Source organism: Anabrus simplex, chromosome 11 (assembly GCF_040414725.1).
Source record: "Anabrus simplex isolate iqAnaSimp1 chromosome 11, ASM4041472v1, whole genome shotgun sequence".
Taxonomy (NCBI): domain Eukaryota; kingdom Metazoa; phylum Arthropoda; class Insecta; order Orthoptera; family Tettigoniidae; genus Anabrus; species Anabrus simplex.
This window is the reverse complement of record NC_090275.1, coordinates 88777984-88800072: the sequence shown is the minus strand read 5'-3', so window position 1 is coordinate 88800072 and position 22089 is coordinate 88777984. Positions and strand designations below refer to the sequence as shown.

The 22089-nt window shown below is 38.7% G+C and overlaps 1 protein-coding gene across 1 annotated transcript in view; it reads right to left on the bottom strand.

The window, feature by feature from the left end:
* LOC136883301 (serine/threonine-protein phosphatase PP1-beta catalytic subunit) overlaps positions 1-22089 on the bottom strand; it is a 68347-nt gene that overhangs the window by 37200 nt on the left and 9058 nt on the right. The gene's annotated exons all lie outside the window — the stretch shown is intronic.

The following is a 22089-nucleotide window of genomic DNA, read 5'->3' as shown; positions in this document are numbered from 1 at the left end:
CTGAATTCCAGTTTTTCAATCAAACCTTTTCTATTTAGTGACAGACACTCCATGATACAGGGCTTCCAGGTGGATGGCTGTTGTGTAGTGTTTCATCTTCAGACTGTATGACAGGTGTGCTGTGTTTTGAGCCAGTCGATGGCCAGATTCAGCGTGTTCACTCTCATGGAGAGGACTTCTTTGGCTAACAAGTTGGGTTCAATCCAGATGTCGAGGTACTTACATTCCTACACTTGTTTTATTTTATCCTGTTCTAATGACATCACTATTAGCCTCTTACTTGCATTTCTCCTATTACACTTGTAATACAGCTTTAGCAGCCTGTCTTCTGAGACAACTGACTTGGACTATTGCTATTTCCAGAGATTCAGTAATCAGTGCCATGTCACCTCCACAGGCCAGACAATCTGTCAATCCTTCACTCTTGCAACCCAGGTAGATCCAACTCTTGACACACAAGTTGACCAGTTCCTGTACAATTCTCTCTAATTTTTTTCAGGGACACAGTTAAAGAGGAATGGGAAAGTTGTCACCTTGTCTGAAACCTGTTTTGATCTCATAGGCTTCTGAGATCTCACCCCTAATTTTAACCTTGGAGTATGTGTCAGAGTTCGTAGAATCAGTCTTCAGTTTTTGTGGTCAAGTCCAACTATATTCCTATACTTTTCTCTCCTCCCAACTGGGCACTGAAGTTGTGCAGCAATATGGTGGTATATCTCTCAGTAATTAAAGAATATCTTCCAGATATTCCTGAAATTTGTCCATTTCTTCCAGGTTCCACCAGTTGTCTTGGTTGATTTTGCACAGACCAAGGCCTGCAGATTATGAAGTTCTGCATGGTCAGCATGATGAATCCTCAGCTGCCATATCACTGACAAAGCTCAATTGCATTCACATAGGCTGAGTGAACCTTGAACCAGCCCTCAGATCTAGGTAAAAATCCCTGACCTCACCAGGGATCAAACCCCGGGCCTCCAGGTAAGAGGCAGGCATGCTATATGTAGACCGCGGGGCTGGCGGTTTCCTGTAACACTGTCAGTAAAAATGTCGTGCCATGTCAATGTGCCAATCAGATGTTTCAGTTTACCCACTTTGGGCAATGAATTAGCATAAAGTGTTGCAAAGAAACTTCACTGCCTTTGAATATACGTCTGGTGCTTTCGGGATGCTTCGACTCACCCTTGAAGCAGATGATGAAGGGGACTCCCCAGAATCCGATTGTCTGCTGATATTACAAGTAATCATATTCATTGTGGGTCTGTATTGAAATTCAATATAATTCTTAAAATACAGATGTTTATTTGAACAAACCACCTATTCAATACATGTAATTACTTATAGTTAGGACTTAATCCTTGTTACAATTGTCTCATTGAGACATGTTTCGTCTGGGCAAAAATACAAAATAGATATGATCAACCGAATTATCAATAAAGTTAAAATTAAATTACCAACAAACCTCACCCCAAATAAACCTAACAAGTCTAAATTTGCCACCTTTACATATACTAATCCAGCTATTTATCAAGTCTCAAACCCCCTAAAAAAAAAACAAGACGTCAAAATCACCTGGGCGAAACATGCCCCAATTAGACAATTGTAACAAGGATTAAGTCCTAACTATAAGTAATTACATGTATTGAATAGATGGTTTGTTCAGATAAGCATCTGTATTTTAAGAATTATATTGAATTTCAATATGGACCCACAATGAAAATGATTACTTGTAATTTTAAAGCCAACCAGGTTAATATAAAAAAAAATAAGTATCTTAACCTCAAGGTTAAAATCAGCAAAATTTCTAAAGACATAAGTTTCCCAAAAGAGTGCCTAAAACTTAGATTAGTTCCAAAATTCTTAAAACCATTTCAAAGAAAAAGCATTCCAACTTCCAATCTAATTGATACTCAAAATAAAGTCAATGACATCTGGTTAAAAAATGAGATCAAGTTGCTTTACAAAATGAAGTCATTCCTTAATTTACAACTATACTGTACACATTTATCGATCTCCTATTACTTTTCCCCCATTAGAATGGAATTCTTTCCAAATGTACAGTACACTAATAAGTTAATTGACATATTAAGCAAGAAACAAAAAAAACATTCAAGACAGCAAATTCGCTCACCTTAAAGACACAAAACCGAAATTATCTGAACAAAACACAGTAGGCCTAATAAGAAAACCTATTTCACCTTTAAATAACATTCCTACCACAGTTAATTTGTAGAACCTAGTTTTTCAGATAAAGAAATGAATCTCTTCTCAACAAAGGTTAAAATTCAATTGGCCCAGTTCACGCAAAGAAAACGATGTAATCACTGCAATAGCGGAGGTTGAGTTCAATACAGCAAAACTTCCTTTGGAACAACAGAACGACACTAGATATGAAATAAAAAAGAAACTCCCCACCTTGGTCAAGGAAATAAATACCAACTCTGATCCCAACCTTTTAAAGTTAACCCATGAACTAAAAACCAAAATGAACAATAATATAATTGTTACTAAAACGGATAAAGGAGGGACTACCATTTTAATAAACAAGAAAGATTAGAAAAACCGAAAAAAAAATTTCAGGTATGTCTTATTCATAGTTAAAATTCAACAGAATTTAAAAACTCAACATTTCTGCTTAAGGAACAAGAGTATCAGAAGTTAATTAACATGCATCCAAATTTACCCACAGTAAAAGCATTGCCTAAAATTCATAAAAAAGAAATAACCTATTCGACCAATCATCAATAGTAGAAATAGCCCTACATATAAAACTTCAGAATTCATACACAGTTTTCTTAAAAAGCATTATAAAGTCAATAATGACTGCCCAATTAGAAACTCAATAGGTTTTTGCAAAAGATTAAATAAATTCAACTTACAACCCAACCACATCATGTGTTCTTTTGACATTATAAACATGTATTCAAATGTTCAAACAAGTGAAACTATCAATATTATTAAAAGTAATCTTTCTACATACAGCAACCACAGTAAATTTGAAACAGAAGATTTCATTAAATTATTAAGTTTTGTGTTAAATAACAATTATTTTACCTTCAGAAAAGTTTAGCTATGAGCAATCCCATTTCTGGAATTTTAGCAGATATATACATAGACAGTTTAGAACATAATAGTGACAAAAATAAAAGGGCTCTGTTTATGGCTCTGGTATGTAAATGACACTTTTATAACTATAGACAAACAACAGCAATAGTGATAAAATTCTTAACTTTCTAAATAATCTAGATCACAACATAAAATTCACAAAAGAAGATGAAAATAATGACTATTAATTTTCTAGATATTAACATAACACGCATCAATATTAAGTTCGAGTTTCAAATATACAGAAAGCCAACCTATGCCCCAATAACAATAAAAAATAACTCTACATCCAAACTCCCATTCCCTTTTAAAGCCTAGTATACAGAGCATTTAAAATACCCCTCTCCCCCAACAACCTGGACAAAGAATTAATTAAATAAAAGATCTAGCCAAATTCAATGGTTACAAAATAAGTTAAAATTAAATTATCGACAAATCTCATCCCAAATAAACCCAGCATCATCAATGTCCCACTCCAGTTGCCCGGGTGTAGTTAACAAGCCTCCTCCACTCCTCTCTGTCCTTCCACTTTTCCTGCTCCATTACTTCCACCACATCCAATCCAGCTTCTCTAATGTCCTTCCAAATCTGATCCATCCACCTTCTCGGTCTTTCAACCGGTCTCTTTTCCTTAACTTCACTTTCCAATTCCCTTCTTGCTACCCATTCCTTTCCCACTTTTTTTACACGTCTGAACCATCTCAGTCTTGCTTTCTGTATGTTCTGTACCAACGATTCTATATTTAGCTCTTCTCTGATTTTAATATTTTGAATTCTCTCTTCTTGATTTTTTAACCGATGTTCTTAAAGATTTCATTTCTACTGCATGGATCTTACTATCTTGTCTCTTAATAGTTACCAGCGTTTCTAGTCTGTATGTTACAACTGGTATGAAATACTGTTTATATAATGTTAACTTCATTCTCTTGCGTACTTTGTCATCCCATAAAAGCTCTCTGACTTGATGATAAAATATTGTACCTTTACTTAGTCTGTTATTAATTTCAGGGTTGATATCATTACTTCCATTAATAATGCTACCCACATATGTAAACTGTTCTACATTCTCAAACCGTTCTCTATCTATGTTCACTTGGCTTCTCTTTTCCACAGTGCATGACTACAGTTTTCTTTTTACTAAGTACCATTCCAAACTCCTTCATATTTTCATTCCAAATGTCCAGTCTCCTTTGTACTTCCTTTTTCTCCCTTTCCCCAAATCACTACATCATCTGCAAATACCAAAGCATTCACTTCAACACTACTGATACTTTGTTTTACATGTTTTATGATTTCATCCATCAATATAATAAACAATAATGGTGACAGTGCACTTCTTTGCTCGAGACCATTTGTTGTATAAAATTTTTCAGAGTCACTGCTCCCCACTTGTACACTGCTTTTACTCTCATGATACAACACTTATCTTGTTAATTAATGATTTTGGTACATTCCTTTTCAGTACGCATTCCCATATAGTGTTGGCTACTGAATGCATGATTCGAAGCAGTGTATTGATTCATTCAAGTGTCCGAGTGAATCGATTCACAGGAACGGCGAGCTCACGGCACACGATTCAGCTTACTCCCAGCAGACAGTGCTGAGTGGCGCACTCACTGGACGTTGACGGGGAGCCGAGCTTCCGCTGCAGCGAGACAGTGTATCATGGCACATCAAAAGAATCGTGAACGAGCGCGGCTCAGTGAGACACATGATACACACGGCTCCTTATCGGCTCACTGGACACGCGGAGAGCCGAGCTTCCGCTGCAGCGAGGCATACAGTGAATCATGGCACATCGAAAGAATCGTGAACGAGCGCGGCTCAGTGAGACACATGATACACACGGCTCCTTATCGGCTCACTGGACACGTGGAGAGCCGAGCTTCCACTGCAGCGAGACATACAGTGAGCCATGGCACACGGAAAGAATCGTGAACGAGCCGGCTCAGTGAGACACAAGATATGCACGGCTCCTTATCGGCTCACTGCAGCGAGACATACAGTGAGCCATGCTACACTGAAAGAATCGTATGCTATAATGGACTCTCGAGCTCAGCTCATTTGAAAATAATACCCATTTGCATTCACTGTCCTCTTCTTACAGGGAGGTTTAAATAATAGATGGATTTATTTGCAGTGTTAAAAAGGTAGTCACAAAATAATTCTGAAGTAGCTAGTAAGTAGGTAGGCTATTAGGTTATACTATTTATTAGTTTAATGAATCTTAGTATTATAACTTAGTTGACATTTGACAATTAAACTCGACTCTAGCCTGCCCTATGACTATGGTCTAGGAGTCATGCTCATGACCACTCAAAAGTACCTGTTTTATATTAGGAAGAACGGCTCAGTATTCTCTCAGTTCATATGTCACATCGTTGCACAAGACTTCAATCATATGTGGACAGACGCAATAACAGTATGTTGAATCAGAAAACGAGCGGTCTACTGTACATCTCTGGTAGCCTATACAAAATATGACGATTTAAAAAATCCTCAGCTGATAGAAAAATACATATTTTCAAAAATGACCGAGCGAGTTGTCGTGCGGTTAATATCGTGTGGCTATGCGCTTGCATTCGGGGGATGGTGGGTTTGAATCCCACCGTCGGCAGCCGTTAAGATGGTTTTCCATAGTTTCCCCATTTTCACACCAGGAAATGCTGGGACTGTACCTTAATTCAGGCCATGGCTGCTACCTTCCTAATCCTAACCTTTCCCACTGTGCGTCGCCGGAAACCTTCGATGTATTAGAGTAACTAGCATTTTTTCTAAGAAAGGAATTCATAGTATGAAGACCAGATGGCAGATGCGAGCACTGAATGCTGTTGCTGCTGTCTTACCAGCACATACTACACAGATGCAGTAGGAGCGGTGACCAATGAGCCGTGAATCAGATCACTGTATCGATTCAGTAATGTGAACTAAATCAAATGAATCGATTCAGTAAAATGAATTGAATGTCCCATCACTATTCCCATACATGTTTTCTCTTAACTGTATCATAAGCTTTTTTCACGTCCAAATTCAAGTCCAAATTTGCCACCTTTACACATACTAAACCAGCTATTTACCAAGTCTCAAAAACCCCCTAAAAAAAACCAGACATCAAAATCACTTTTAAGACTCAAAATACTAATCAAAATATATTTTTTAACCATAACACCATTAACCCAACTATTAACCGTTGCTCAGGATCTGGAATATATAGACTGTCTTGTTCACAATGTAATATTTCATATATTGGACAAACAGGATGCAGATATTTGGAACATTTCAACGCGTTAAAATACAATAAATTCTCTGCAATGAGTTCCCCTATGAAGGAAAGTGGACATCATTTTACAACAATAGAGCAAGATTTAGAAATCATAAAAAAAAAGTAGATAAAGGTAAATTAATGACTGAGTTCGAGAACATCTACATCTATCTAGACCAATACTTCAATAAAAACCAGAATTTGAATGACATAATAGAAATCAAAAGTCCCTTATACGAATAAATTCCAAAATTATTACAAACAAAATTGCTTTTAAAACTCAAAATACTAATCAAAACCATATTGAAAATTTGAAAGAAAGGAGTTTGCTTAAAGTCTTTAATTCCACGTACTTAAAAACTCCCACTAAACCAACAAATAAAACTCCTGCCTCATCCGCCTCTATCAATCAATTCCCCTCCGCACACAACACGCAAGCACAACGCTGCGCCCACCCCTCCTTCCCTGACACACCCCCCCGCCGCAACTTTCACATGGTTACAATACGAGAAGCAGGAGCACAGCGGCTATCACTCGTTCCGGCGCAGTCAGCACTGCTAGTCAACCTAACAACAGTCAAGCGGGTAAGTGATAAACATTCAACGTGAACCTTTAATTTAAATTAACACTACTTGCAGTCCGACTTACACGCCTTCTTTTCATTGCAGGCGTTTTCAACGTGCACCCTGATATCCAGTTGCAGCACCCACACACCATCTGATGTTATTGTTTGAATCTTCCCCTTTGACCAACTCACAACAAGTGACAGCATTCCAGCTTAAAACTAAGTGTGCTAACTAGCCCCTCTGATATACAGTATTCCACTTATAGATAACAACCACGAGAGTGGAGTTCAATGCCAGTTACGACATTCTAAATCGCCAAATACATCTACATTTTCGATTTTAAGTTAATCTTATACAGAATTATACTCTTAATGAAATGGCATATGGCTTTTAGTGCCGGGAGTGTCCGAGGGCAAGTTCAGCTCGCCAGACACAGGTCTTTACATTTGACTCCCGTAGGCGACCTGCGCATCGTGATGAGTAGGAAATGATGAAGACAACACATACACCCAGTCCCCGTGCCAGCGGAATTAACCAAGGATGGTTAAAATTTCCAACCCTGCCGGGAATCGAACCTGGGACCCCTGTAACCAAAGGCCAGCACGCTAACCATTTAGCCGTGGAGCCGGACTATACTCTTAATGATGGACAGCTACATAAGACACCAATATTACTATACTGTTTCTCCATGATATAAAAATTTTAAAGGATACTTATGTTGTTCTCAATCACACTTATAACATGATTTTAACCAGATTTTCTAGGTACAAATTATAGTAAGTGCTATGTTTCAAATAATCTCCACCGAATAATCTCAAACTGAAAGAAGTTTTAGACATTTAAGCTTAGATAAATCCAACATAATTCTCATTAAATTGTAAAATATTTTTATTCAATGTACTTAGAATTAGTTAAGTCACTATCACAGCCAAGCTGTTAGTTTTATATGTTCTATAACCATAGATGTTTTCAAACAAAACAAGAATTTGTAAATTGATTTTATGACTGTAATTATAGAATCCAATAGTACATTTTGAACATAATCAGGATCCTGATTTAATTTTGAGGTGCAACTGATGGCTGATGATGCCCGACAAATGGGCGAAATATGTCCCAATTAGATAACTGTAACAAGGATTAAGTCCTAACTACAAGTAATTACATGTATTGAATAGGTGGTTTGTTCAAATAAACATCTGTAATTTAAGACTTATAGGTCTGCTGATGGGCAACAGTGGAATGATTACCACCTGAGGTAGTGTATTTACCAAACTTTTCTTCCATTCTCAGTTGAAGATACTTCAGGGGACAGTGACAGGTTATTGTCCCATGTACAACTCAGGTTGTTAGCCAGAAAGAAACCATTATTCAGGGTCATCTCCTGTAGAAAGACTGGCTTCTTGACACCTTACACAGATCTTTCTATCCTTGGTTTTCTGTCAGTTTTTCTTCCCTTAGCCTCTATGCTAAATCAGATTTGTATTTGTATATAATTTAATAAAATGTATGATATATACACTGTTATGTTTGTTCTATTATTTATTCCTGTTCACATTCCTATCTTTCCATAATGTCCCTATTTGAAATGAGTCATTCAGTTAAGAGAAGTCAGAAAATTTCAACTGAAATCACGAAACTCCTACTTGAAGACTGATAGATATTTGGGCATAAACTGAAGGTAAAAGAATATCTACGACAGTAGAAAGTCAGAACACTACTTTGGCCTGAATATCCTTTCATATTACTAATATGGATCTCTTTCCCAAACATCTGTAAACTGGGCTCAATCACTTCCATCATAAATCCCTTTAGTTTAATTTTTCTAACAGAAAAACTCCTAATAAGGCTACTAAAAATCTTATCCTAATGAAGGAATTAAAAAAAAGAAAAAGGATATATAGTAACTGTCAGTCTACCCTGTACTGTGTTAGGACAATTAGGTCAGGTTCTGTGACTCATTCACTTTGTCTTGCTGCCTCAAGGTCGTAGCAGCCGAGTGACGTGCAGACAACTCAACCAATTAGTGCATCCTCACTTATTCCATTAGCACCAATTTCACTGTGAGTAAATATTATTTATAAATTGGCTGCTGCACCTAGAAAACAAAATGCGAAACATTTCATGAACATCTCAGACTTGGTGGTTAGTTTAGAATTTTCCACAGCCCACCTCATAGAAATAGATGATATGGAAATCAGAATTGTAATTTACAGTATATCAATTTCATGAAATAAATTTATGCTACTACAAGGATATGAATGTCTGGCTTCTGGGCTGAATGGTCAGCATACTGACATTCGGTTCAAAGAGGGGTTCAATTCATGGCTAGGCTAATATTTTAACTGCATATGGTTAATTCCTATGGCTCAGGGACTGGGTGTTTGTATTCATTCCAACACACTTCTCTTCATACGTCCAGCTCCATGGCTAAATGGTTAGAGTGCTGGCCTTTGGTCACAGGGGTCCTGGGCTCGATTCCCGGCAGGTTGCCTACGGGTGTCAAATCAAAAGACCTGCACCTGGCGAGCCGAACATATCCTCAGACACTCCCGGCACGAAACGCCATAGGCCATTCATTTCATGTCTCTTCATACACACAGAACACACCACACTACCATCTACCACAGGAACATGTAATAGTGAATAAATCCTTTCACATACAGTTGGTGTCAGGAAGGGCATCTGGCTGTAAAACCATGCCAGATTTTTTTTCCTCCATGACTTTTATGACATTATCGTAGTGTCTGCACTGGTTTATGCACTCTCAATGTATTTAAGACTAGCACTGAAGGAAACCTTTAATATCGGAGACTAAATTGACATGTGGCACAGTTTGCACTAGCGACCCTACCAGTGCGAGGAAAGCAGTGTAAGAACAAGAATATGAATATATTCATGAAGATAATACATGTAAATTATAGCTTTTAGGAATGATCAGATATGAAGAGCCCTGCAGATAAGCCATCACCGTGGAAGAAATACCAAGTGTTGCAAGGTTGAAGAGGCTAGGACACGTTAAGCGGATGCAGCCAACTTGAATTCCAAGGCAGTATTTTGAGAAGACTGTTCTGGAATGAAGACCAATTGGACACCCTAGAAAAAGGTGGTTAGATCAGATTAGAGAAGACTAGAGAGGAGAAACATGGGATGCTCTAGAGAGAGGAGCATGATACCAAGACTGTAACAAATGATGACACATATTGTTCTAAAACATTCTACCCAGCTCAATGGAAGGAATTCATGATGATGAGGTATGCTACATGGAACACACTCCACTACACTTCAATCCATAAAGCTGGCTTTCTAATTACTAACCATCTCAACAGCCTAGTAGTGGTGGCGGTGGTGATTATAATTTTAAGGCGAAGTACAACTGGGCAACCACCATCCTCTGTTAATACTAAACAGAGATAAAACGGGAAGAGTTATGACCATTCAAAAAGGGTCTAGCAAAAGAAAGGAAACAGGATGAAGATAAAAGCTTACTTAGACCTTGCAAACCTAATATTGGAAGAGAACAAGAGTTGGCAAAGGGAGGCTGGATAGGAAAAACAAAAAAGGGGAACCTGGCATGAATGGAAGCAATGCCAGACACACCTAGGGGCCCAGTGGTTGCTAAACACTGCTTCTAAGTAGAGAGCTCCAGGGGATTACTCCTTTTGGTCACCTTTTACAACAAGCAGAGTTTAGGTGGACGTAATGAATGCCCCCATCCACAGGAGGATCCTAATATACTAAGGGCTTTTTTTTTTAGCAAAACTAACTTACAAGAATTCACTAAGGAATAGCATGAGCATATTCACAGCCCAAAATAGTAGGGCGGAGGAGCACGAGGTGATGGTATGGTCCTGCTGATCCACTAACTACTTTTAGGATTTTCGGAGATACCAAGGTCCTAGAATTTTACCCCATGGAGTTCTTTTCTGCTTGTAAACCTACAGACACAAGACTTCCATATTTGAGAACCTTTAAAAACCTGAATGAGACTAACAAGCACAGTAAGTTGGGCTCAGAAACCCAGCACTGTACTGTCTAAAGTCTAAACCAATCAGCCCAGCAAGAGAAAGAAGAGGACAGCACTACTTGTTTTACGTTGCACTGACACAGACAGGTCATATGGCAATGATGTGAGAGAACAGGGCTAGGATTGGGAAGGAAGCAATTGTGGCCTTAACCCTTTGGGGTCCAATGTCGGACTCAGTCCGACATCGTTAATTTTCAGTTCCGGTCCTATGTCGGACCTAGTCCGACACAACTTTAAGGTTATATATTTCGTATGCTGGAGCAGAAATGGCACCGAGCTTTACGCAGTATACAGCCTTGGCATTTCTCTCTTGCCTTCTGCTATCTGCTGTTCATTCCTTTAAACTGAATTGTGATTTCTTTGGAGATAGTTCCTCACTGTCACAGCTGTGTTTACTTTCGTTATCAACATGGCGTCCACCAGCCGCGGCATGGAGCCTGATGATATTTACGAACAGTTATGTGATAGTGGTGATATTGACGATGATTTGTTGACGGATTCTGATGGTGACATTAGTTTTCCTGAATCTGAGTATGATATTTCGAGTGAGGAGGAAAATGACATGGAAGATAGTGGCGAAAGCGCTGATGTAGTGGGTGACGAATGGAAAGTTTATGAAGAAGGTGACCGTATTTTTTCCAAGTATTCTCACAACAGTGCTATGGGATACAAACCTCCTACTACAGGAAAGAAACCGGTAACTCCTTTGGATTTCTTTTTGTTGCTGTTCCCGGTTTCACTGTTTTCCGAAATATGTAAGGAAACTAACAGGTATGTAAGAGAATGTATTACCAAACGTATGCCGTTGCAGCAACATTCGATATGGTGGAACTGGGTCGATGTTACCGTCGATGAAATGATGGCATTTCATGGTGTTGTTCTGAATATGGCACGTACAAAAAGGAAAACTCTAAAAGAACATTTTTCAGACTTGTGGCTCTATTCATCTACCTTCTGTAAGGACATTTTTTCTCGGAAACGATTTCTTCAGATATTCTGGGGCTTTCATGTTTCACCCCCTCCACAATCAAGTGCATCAACAATGGTAACAAGAACGAGTAAAGTTAGAAGTGTCTTAGAATGTGTAGGGAAGTCATTCTTGGAATTTTATAGGCCAAGTCAGTATCTTTCAGCTGACGAATCGACTGTAAGCTTCAAGGGGCGTGTCTTTTTCAAAATGTATAATTCACAAAAGCCAACAAAGTGGGGGATTAGGATATATGTTATTGCTGATGCATTGAATGGGTATGTTTTGTCCATGATTCCTTACTTTGGCTCGTTTACTACGATAAATTTACTTTTCCCTGATTTCACATTTGGCAGTAGAATAGTTTTGCAGCTGGTGACAGACGTACTTCAAGTTACTCAAGCTGTAGGTTATCATTTGTTTACTGACCGATTTTACACTAGTATGGAACTGGCAAGAGAACTGTTGAAAAGGAAAATTCATCTAACTGGGACTGTGCTATTGAATTGGAAGGGACTACCACCTCAGCTGAAAGATAGGAGACTAAATCTGAAGAAGCACGAAATTCGTGCTCTGTGGAAGGAAGAAAAATTCATGGTATTTTCGTGGAAAGACAAGCGCACTGTGTCAGTTCTTAGTACATGGCACAACCCATCAATGGTGGAGGTAGTCAGACACAACCGTAATGGGTAAGGAGAAGAAAGAATTTTAAAGCCTGTTGCCATTATAGATTACACAGGCAAAATGGGATGAGTCGATCGTGCTGATCACTACTGCTCATCTTATGGTTTTGTAGTGAAAAGTCTGAAGTGGTGGAGGAAATTGTACTTCTGGGTGTTGGAGGTAGCTTTGGTGAACAGTTTTCACCTATATAACTTGCAACAAAAGGCAGAAAATAAGCCTGAGGTGAAACACAAGACTTTCAGGGACCGAGTTATTATGGGGCTTGTTGGGGACGTTAGGAACAAAAATGCCCGTAAGCGTGGCCGACGGAGCAGCCGTGATGAAGAACTTCGACTGAAGGGGAAGCTACACATCATAGATGCTCGTCAGGACAAAAAAACCAAGGACTGTGCTGTATGTTCCGACAAGAAAGTAAAAGGGGGCAGAAAGGAGACCATTTTTTTGTGAGACCTGTCCAGGGAACCCAGGACTACACCCCAACAAATGCTTCCGGAAGTACCATACTTTGAAAAAATATCGCTGATAATGTGGTTAACTTGACTGATAATAAATAAATTTGAAGTTTGTATTATTAATGTAAAAATTCACCTTTTTACTTATGTGAGTACTTCCCATATTTGCCTAATGTCAAATTGGACCTGTGCAGGATGCAGGTAGAAAATCAATTGGACCCCAAAGGGTTAATTAACACATAACATTTACCTGGTGTGAAAACAGGAAACCATACAAAACTATCTTCAGGATTGCCAACAGTGGGGTTCAAACCCACTATCTCTTCAAAGCACGGTCACAGCTGCGTGACCCAAACCATGCAGCCAACTCGTTTGGTAATATAGTCAGCTGATAATAATATCTTGCAAAAGCAAATAGAAGAAATTTGGAACAAGGAGACCCTAGCCGAAGATTGGAAAATAGCTTTGATCCATCCATTACACAAAAAAGGCAACATGAAGAACATCAACAACTACAGAGGAATATCTTTGCTACCCGTGACTTACAAAATTCTATCACTTGCCATCCTGGAGCGTTTGGAAGCACAAGTCGAACATCAAATAGGTGAATACCAAGGAGGGTTCAGAAAAGGTCGCTCAACAGCTGAACAGATCCAAAATCTCAAAACGATCATCAGATATTGTACACTACGGTCCAAGCAATATGTGTCTGTCTTTGTGGACTTCAAGAAAGCGTACGACTCCATTGACCGGGAAGTCCTGCTAAACATCTTAAATGAATTTGGAGTTGATTTGAAACTGCTGGCATTAATTAGAGCCACCCTGACCGATACAAAATCCAAGGTGAAGTTACACGGATGTCTCTCGCATTCCTTTGACATCAAAACAGGAGTCCGACAAGGTGATGGGCTATCCCCGATACTCTTCAGCTGTGTTCTTGAAAAGATCATCAGAACCTGGCGAGTGAGATTACAGGAAACCAACTACAGTCCATTGAGAATAGGAACCAAATCCAAGGGGATCGCAACAGACTGCTTAGCATTTGCCGATGATATTGCTGTTCTCTCAAACGACATAGAAACCGCTAGAGCTCAAGTTGAAATTTTAAAGGAAATTGCCGAACAAACTGGTTTGCAGATATCGTTTGAGAAAACAGAAGTAATGACTAACATCAAAGAGGTTCCACCAAAACTCCATACAAAATACGGGGACATCACCCGAGTAGACAAATTCAAATACCTGGGTGAGATCATCATGAAAAATGGACTGGACAAAGAAGCACTTCAGGAGCGAGTACGCAAACTGGAAATAGCCTACCAAACATCCCGCACAATCTACAACAAAACACCAAGATACGTCACTATGAAACAGTTCTGAAACCAGTAGTTCTATATGCAGCCGAAACCCTGTCTCTAAATGCCAACAAAGGACTCCTTGAAGAACTGGAGAAAAGAGAACGCAAAATTGTGAGAGGAATCTTGGGATCAAAGTACAGACATGGAATCCATCAAAAGAGATCCAACAAGGAAGTCTACAGCAAAATAGAGAAAATTACTGACACAATCAGAAAAAGATGGGCACGATTTTACGGTCATCTGAAAAGAATGGACGGAAGAAAGTTAACTAAAGAAATCTTTCACTTTTTTGATTCAAACCCCAAAACCACAATTCCCTGGTTTAGAAATACCAAAGAAGACCTGCAAATGCTACATATCTCAGCTGAAGACGCCCTTAACAGAGATCTCTTCCGCAAGAAAATATTGACGAACGGGCTAAACTGAGACGAGCAACCGAAGAGAAGACACGGTGCCCCTTGGACAGAGGAGCGTAAGCAGGCCCACTCACAAAGAATTAGGGAAATTTGGGCTCTAAAGAAGGCCAAGTTCAGTGTCAAATGCAACAAGACTTAACGTGGTCCTTGATGGCCCCAGCGAATTATATATATATATATATATATATATATATATAATAATAGTAATAATAATAATAATCATATGGCCTCAGCTATCGTGTGCAAGCATTTTAATTTGATGGCATCTGGCTGCTTACTCTTCAATTTCAACGTTCTGTTTTACTTTAGGCCTACTAGATACCAGATAAAACCGGATCTCTTGGGTGGTGTCTATGAGTTTTAATTCTTATGTGTTCAAATGTGTTACCAGAGATATTTTATATGTCAACATCGTACGACATGGAGTGTCGAATGGACTTTTTTTCACCCTCTAAAAATCTTTTACTACCTCTGCCGGGTTTGAACCAGCTATCTTGGATCCAGAGGCCGACACAGTACCACTGATCCACACCATTCCTCACAGGCTTTGCCCAAGCAGATGAATTTAACTGAACATAAAAGTAGTTACCGACAATTTGTCTTGCTGGTTAAGATGCATGTTTTACTATTATGCACCTTGACAGGAACCCCAACGAACCTGTAAGTGAATAGCATCTACACCCTCACAAAGCTTTAATTTAGCTGTATTCACTTTTATGATGTACAATGTGGTTTCTGGCTTATCTCAAGAAACAGTATATTCATAAGCTATAAAACCTTATCAGTTCCCTTTTACTGTTAGAACTGTCAAATATTTACCAACAATAAAGTAAAATTCCTCCTCAACAGATACCCCACTTTATCGATTTCACTTGAACAAGTGTTAATTCTTATAGTGTACAGTCAAAGACATCAAAATTTGGAGAAATACATCACATTCACTTAACCAAGACACACCTACTATATGCTCAGCATTTGTCACCAAATAACAGTAGATATGAAAATAAATGTTAGGTGCAGCCCAATTTTGAACCTGGCAGTAAGTATAAAATGCCTTTGGGTATGAAAAGCACATGGTAACATTAGCCTATATGGACAAAGCAAATATGTGCCTCGGAAAATCTCAGGGCGTCCCCTGCTAAAAGCGATGCGCAGCTCTTCGGGCGCTGGGGGAACTGTGAGAAGTGGGCAACCAGCACCAAACTACATGAAGATTGCGACGGTTAATGTTCTGACACTGACGGGAAAGACAGAAGAACTGGTTGACTTCATGAAAGAAAATGACATAACCATACATGGACTGTGTGAGACCAAGCAGAGGGGTACGGAAGAAATTCCTCTGAAAGAAGGATACAGGCTGTATTACACCCGAGGATCTGAAACAAAAAGTGAAGTGGCCATCATACTTAGAAAAGAAATCCAAGAATATGTGGAAAATACAAAATGCGTCAGCGATAGGATGATGGTGAGGAGACTACAGTTTGAAAATGGCATGAAAAATCTATTTCAGTCTATGTCCCACAAACGAGTTGCGTAGATGAACGTCTAGAGGACTTTTTAGAGGAAGTGGAGAGACAGTAGAAGATAAGGAAGTGCTATTGATGGGAGATCTAAATGCACAAGTTGGAATGGAAAGACAAGGAAAGGAAGATGTTGTAGCAGCCTTTGGATAGGGACATGTAAATCCAGAAGGCGAGTTGTTGGTGGATTTTTGCATGAGGAACCAAATGATTGTTGGAAACACCTGGTTTAGGAAGAACAGTCAGAAGATCATTTTTTTTTCTATTGGCTTTACGTCGCACCGACACAGATATGTCTTATGGCGACGATGGGACAGGAAAGGGCTAGGACTGGGAAGGAAGTGCCGTAGCCTTAATTGAGGTACAGCCCCAGCCTTCGCCTGGTGTGAAAATGGGAAACCATGAAAAACCATCTTCAGGGCTGCCGACAGAGGGGTTCGAACCAACTATCTCCCGAATACTGGATACTGGCTGCACTTAAGCGACTGCAGCTGTCGAGCTCGGTAGTCAGAAGATTACAAGGTCTGGTTGGGGAGAGAGACGAACAAAGACCATGATTGATTATATAATCATAGAGAAAGAACACCGGAAGAACCTTTTAGATGTTACAGCCATACCTGAAGAAGCCTTCGGTGGAGATCATAAGAGTTGTGATAGGAAAATTGAAAGTGGGAAAGATTGAAAAAAAACCATTAAGAAGAGAGAAAAGAATTAAAGTATGGAAGTTGAAGGAGAAAAGCATACAAGAAGAATTTCAAAGGGAAATAATACCCTTGGTACCCATGATGGAGATGGGGAATGCTGAAGATGAATGGAAAAGATTTAAGGAAGCACTGGTTGGATGTGCAGGAAAGGTATGTGGTAGAACATCAGGAAATGTGAAAGACAAAGACACACACTGGTGGAATGATAGGGTAAAGATTAAAGTGAAGGAAAAGAAAATGGCATGGAAAGCATGGAAAACATCTAAGACTGAAGTAGAAGAAAATATGAGGAGGCAAAGAATTTGACCAAGAAAGTAGTGGAGGAAGAAAAGAGGAAAAGCTGGGCCTTATTCAACCAGAAATTGATAGATGATATGCAGGGCAGCAAGAAATTACTCCATGGTATCTTAAGAAACAAAAAGAGAGATCAAGTAAACAGCGAATTTGTGAAGGATGAAGGCAGCATAATATTAACAAAGCCAGACAAAACAAAAATAGATGGAGAGAGTATTTTCAGAAGTTGGTGAACATGAGAACTAATGACAGTCATTCAATGGACGACCAGGAAAGGCAATTAATTGATAAAGAAATGGATAAAGAAATGACAATGAATGAAATTGAAATGGCAGTAAGAAAGATGAAGAATGGAAAAACTGCTGGAATAGATAAAATTTCAGTGGAGATGATAAAGGCACCTGGAACTGTAGGCCTGCAATGGACATATCGAGTTCTCATGATTGTCTGGGAGAATAAGGAGGTCCCTGAGGATTCATCCCAATTTTCAAGAAAGGCGATAGAGTATTGAAGAACTACAGGGAGATTACTCTGATATCCCATATTGCTAAGATAATGGAGAGAATACTGGAAAGTAGGATAAGGTTGAGGGTTGAAAATCAGATACCGGTACAGGAAAATCAGTTTGGTTTCAGAAGTGGAAGGTCAACAATAGAGCCCATTTTGATTATGAGATGGAAAAGTAATGGGAGTGTGGGAATGATATGATGACATTCATTGACATTGAAAAGGCATATGACAGTGTCCCCAGGACAAAAGTTTGGGAGTCTGGTGCAAAAAGTAATAAAAATGATCATGGCAATGAACAAGGAATGTTGTAGTTGCATGCAAACTCAAGTTGGCAGGAGAAGTTGGTTCAAATTAACTAGTGGGCTGAGACAGGGAAGTGTTCTACCGCCAATCCTGTTTACAATAGTAACGGATGACATCATGAGAATAGCGAAAGCAACATACAGAGGAAGAGAAATGAATATGTTATTTACAGATGATATTGTGATTTGGGGAGAAGAGGACATGAAGGTTCAAGAACAGTTGGATGTGGTGAATGGGAAAATCGAAGAATGTGGATTGAAAATAAATGTAGAAAAGAGTAAAACTCTTGTTATGACTAGAGGGGAGAAAGAAGGGAAAGGTCAGATTAGACTTGCAGACAAGCCCCTGGAAGTAGTGGAGATATTCAAATACCTGGGGAGTGAATTAATAGAGAAAGCTAGGCTGGATGCTGCGATTAATAAGAGGATTCAAGCTGGAAGCTGTTTTAATCATAGTGTAAGAAACATGTTATGGGACAAAGATGTGCCAATGGAAGCAAAGGAAACTACAGTATGTATAAGATGACGTATTACGTATCCATAACTTACGGAGCAGAAACTTGGACAATGACAGAAGAATGAGAGTCGAATACAGGCAGCCAAAATGAAGTTCTTGAGTATGATACAGAAGAGTAGAAGAGACAAAATAAAGAATGAGAAAATCTGGGAAGAAATTGGAGTGGAAAAAATGAAAAATAAACAATAAAATATAAAACAATGCATAGGAAAACAATAAGTAAAGGATAAGTCTTTCACTAAAAGCAGTTCAAGAAGCATTATAACACTATGGGGATTAGCAATGCGTGATGTAAGACACTAAAATCCAGAAGAAGTCGAAGATCAGTCATTTAAATGAAGCAAGGTGCAAGTTCTTGAAGAGCAGCACAATATACGTGATGTCCGGCACTGTGCTTCTAAATGCTAATGAAACTCTGTGAATAGTTCAATGATTAAGCCTGCAAATGCTTCTAAGCGCAAAAATATATAATACAATTTAATATAATTGGAGTATATATTAATATTTATAGGATCTTGTATGATAGATTTTTTTAGAGATGCAGAACAGTTGACATAAACAAGTGTGAGGAGAAAAATGTTAAAAAGTGCAATATATGAAACAAATGAAAAACGCATATGCATAGCATGTTATTTCTTGAAGATAAGAGTTTGGGTCGTATTTGAGGTAGCGTAAAGTATGAATTTAAATTTGAATGTTGTAATGATCTGAACTGTAGTAATATTATAGTATATAGTTCAATTCGGATTTATTTTTTCCCTGAGAGAAAAGATGAAAAGTTAGAATATGGTAATAAATAAGGAGGATTAGTAGAAGATTAATAGAACTGGAAGTTAAAAGAAGATAGGAAAGGACAGGATAGGATACGGAGATAAAGGAGGAATATTTTAGGGTGGGTTAGGTTGATGGGTTACTGGAGGTAGAAAACGTGGGTAGGAACTGTGTAAGGCATGGAAAATTGAATTCAGGTTTAGAAATTTAGCATTTTTGAGAAGAATTAGAACCGGAAAGTCAAATAGAATACTGGGTTTTTCAGAAATGTCGTTTAAATTGAAATTAGAGTTGAAGTATTGGTCAAGGTGAATAAAACAATTTTCAGTAGTGTTTAAAAGGGGCCCTTTGTTAATAATGCTAAATTTCTAAACCGGAATTCAATTTTCCATGCCTTACACATTTCCTACCCACGTTTTCTACCTCCAATAACCTATCCACCTAACCCACCCTAAACTATTCCTCCTTTATCTCCCTATCCTATCTTCTTTTAACTTCCAGTTATATTAATCTTCTACTAATCCTCTTTATTTATTACCATATCCTATATTTTCTTTTCATCTTTTCTCTCAGAAAAAAAAAAGTATTCTGAATTGAACTGTATACTATAATATCACCTACAGTTCAGTCCGACTTGTTGGCTGAATGGTCAGCGTACTGGCCTTCGGTTCAGAGGGTCCCGGGTTCGATTCCCGGCCGGGTCGGGGATTTTAATCTTAATTGGTTACTTCCAATGGCTCGGGGGCTGGATGTGTGTGGCGCATTCAACATTATAAATCATCCTCATCTTCACAGACATGCAGGTCGCCTAATAGGCCGTCTACTTGGAGGCCATGCGCCATTATTATTACCTACAGTTCAGATCATTACAACATTCAAATTTAAATTCATACCTTATGCTACCTCAAATACTACCCGAACTCTTTATCTTTAAGAAATAACACGCTATGCATATGCGTTTTTCATTTGTTTCCAATATTGCACTTTTTAACATTTTTCTCCTCACAATTGTTTTTTTATGTCAACTGTTCTGCATCTCTAAAGAATTTATCATACAAGATCCTATAAATATTAATATATACTCCAATTATATTAAATTGTATTATATATTTCTGCACCTAGAAGCATTTGCAGGCTTGATCATTGAACTATTCACCGAGTTTCATTGGCATTTAGAAGCACATTGCTGGACATCACGTATGTTGTGCTGCTCTTCAAAACCTTATCTTACTTCATTTAAGTGACTTATCTTCGACCTCCATATAATTTTAGAACTTCAAATTTATTAAATTGTATTACAACTTCACGCCTAGCAGTATTTGCAGGCTTGTTCACTGAACTATTCACCAATTCTCACTAACATTTTGAAGCACAGTGCCAGACATTACGTATGTTATGCTGCTCGTCAAGAACTTGCACCCTGCTTCATTTACATTACACCGAGCTCGATAGCTGCAGCCGCTTAAGTGCGGCCAGTATCCAGTAATCGGGAGATAGTAGGTTCTCCATGCTGGAGCTGTACCTTAATTAAGGCCACAGCCGCTTCATTCTCACTCCTAGCCCTTTCCTGTCCCATCGTCGCCATAAGACCTATCTGTGTCGGTGCAACGTAAAGCAACTAGCAAAAAAAAAGAAGCATTTAAATGACTGATCTTTGACTTCTTCCGGATTTTAGGATCTCACAACACGCAGAGCTAATCCCCATAGTGTTATAATGCTTCTTGAACTGCTTTTAGTGAAAGACTTATCCTTTACTTATTGTTTTCCTATGCATTGTTTTATATTTTTATTTAATCGGCTGATGATGACCCAGAATAGTGGTCGAAACCGGTCCTGCTTTTAATCAAATAAGAATGTAAACTTTACATTTCTTATTTTCCTTGTATTGAATAGGTTGAACCACTTTATTTCTTGTTTCAATTTAATTGTGATTCAGTTCAATACAGAACATTATGAAATTTTTATCTTTAAATAAAATAGAGAAGAGCCGACTAAGATGATTTGGGCACATAAAGCGAATGGGTGATGAAAGAATGCCAAAAAAAAGGTGATGGAAATGCAAATGCGAGGAAGGAGAGGTCGTGCACGACCACGACTGAGATGGAAGGACACAATCCAACGCAGTATTATAGAAAGAAACCTGGACTGGGCGACAGTGTTGTAGGAGGAGTGGTGGAAAGACTAAAGAAAGTGGAGAGGAACCATATTTGCCCCTACCCGGCTACAGCTGGATAAAGGGAAATGATGATGATGAAGATGAAGAAGAAAAGTGCTCTCAGTGTGATAATGAGATTTCTTTCTTGGCTTTTTCCCAGTTACCTAAGGTCAGCATTAGATGAAGATTAAACACAGTTTTACAGCTGGATGCCCTTTCCGACCCCAACAATTGCGTGTTGCTTGATAGTGTGATGAGTTGTATGTAAATAAAGATGTGTATTTAGATGACAAACAGCCATCCCCTGAGCTACAGAAATTCATGAGATCAGCAGTATTCCCGCCATTGGCTAGTATGATTTTGAGTGTCTCCTGCAGACCGGGGTTCTGTCTCAGGCCACAGAGATTGGTACATACTGTGAGAATGTGGGCCACAGTGTATTTGACACCACAAGAACACAATTGGAGGGGGGGGTCTTCCCTCTGCAG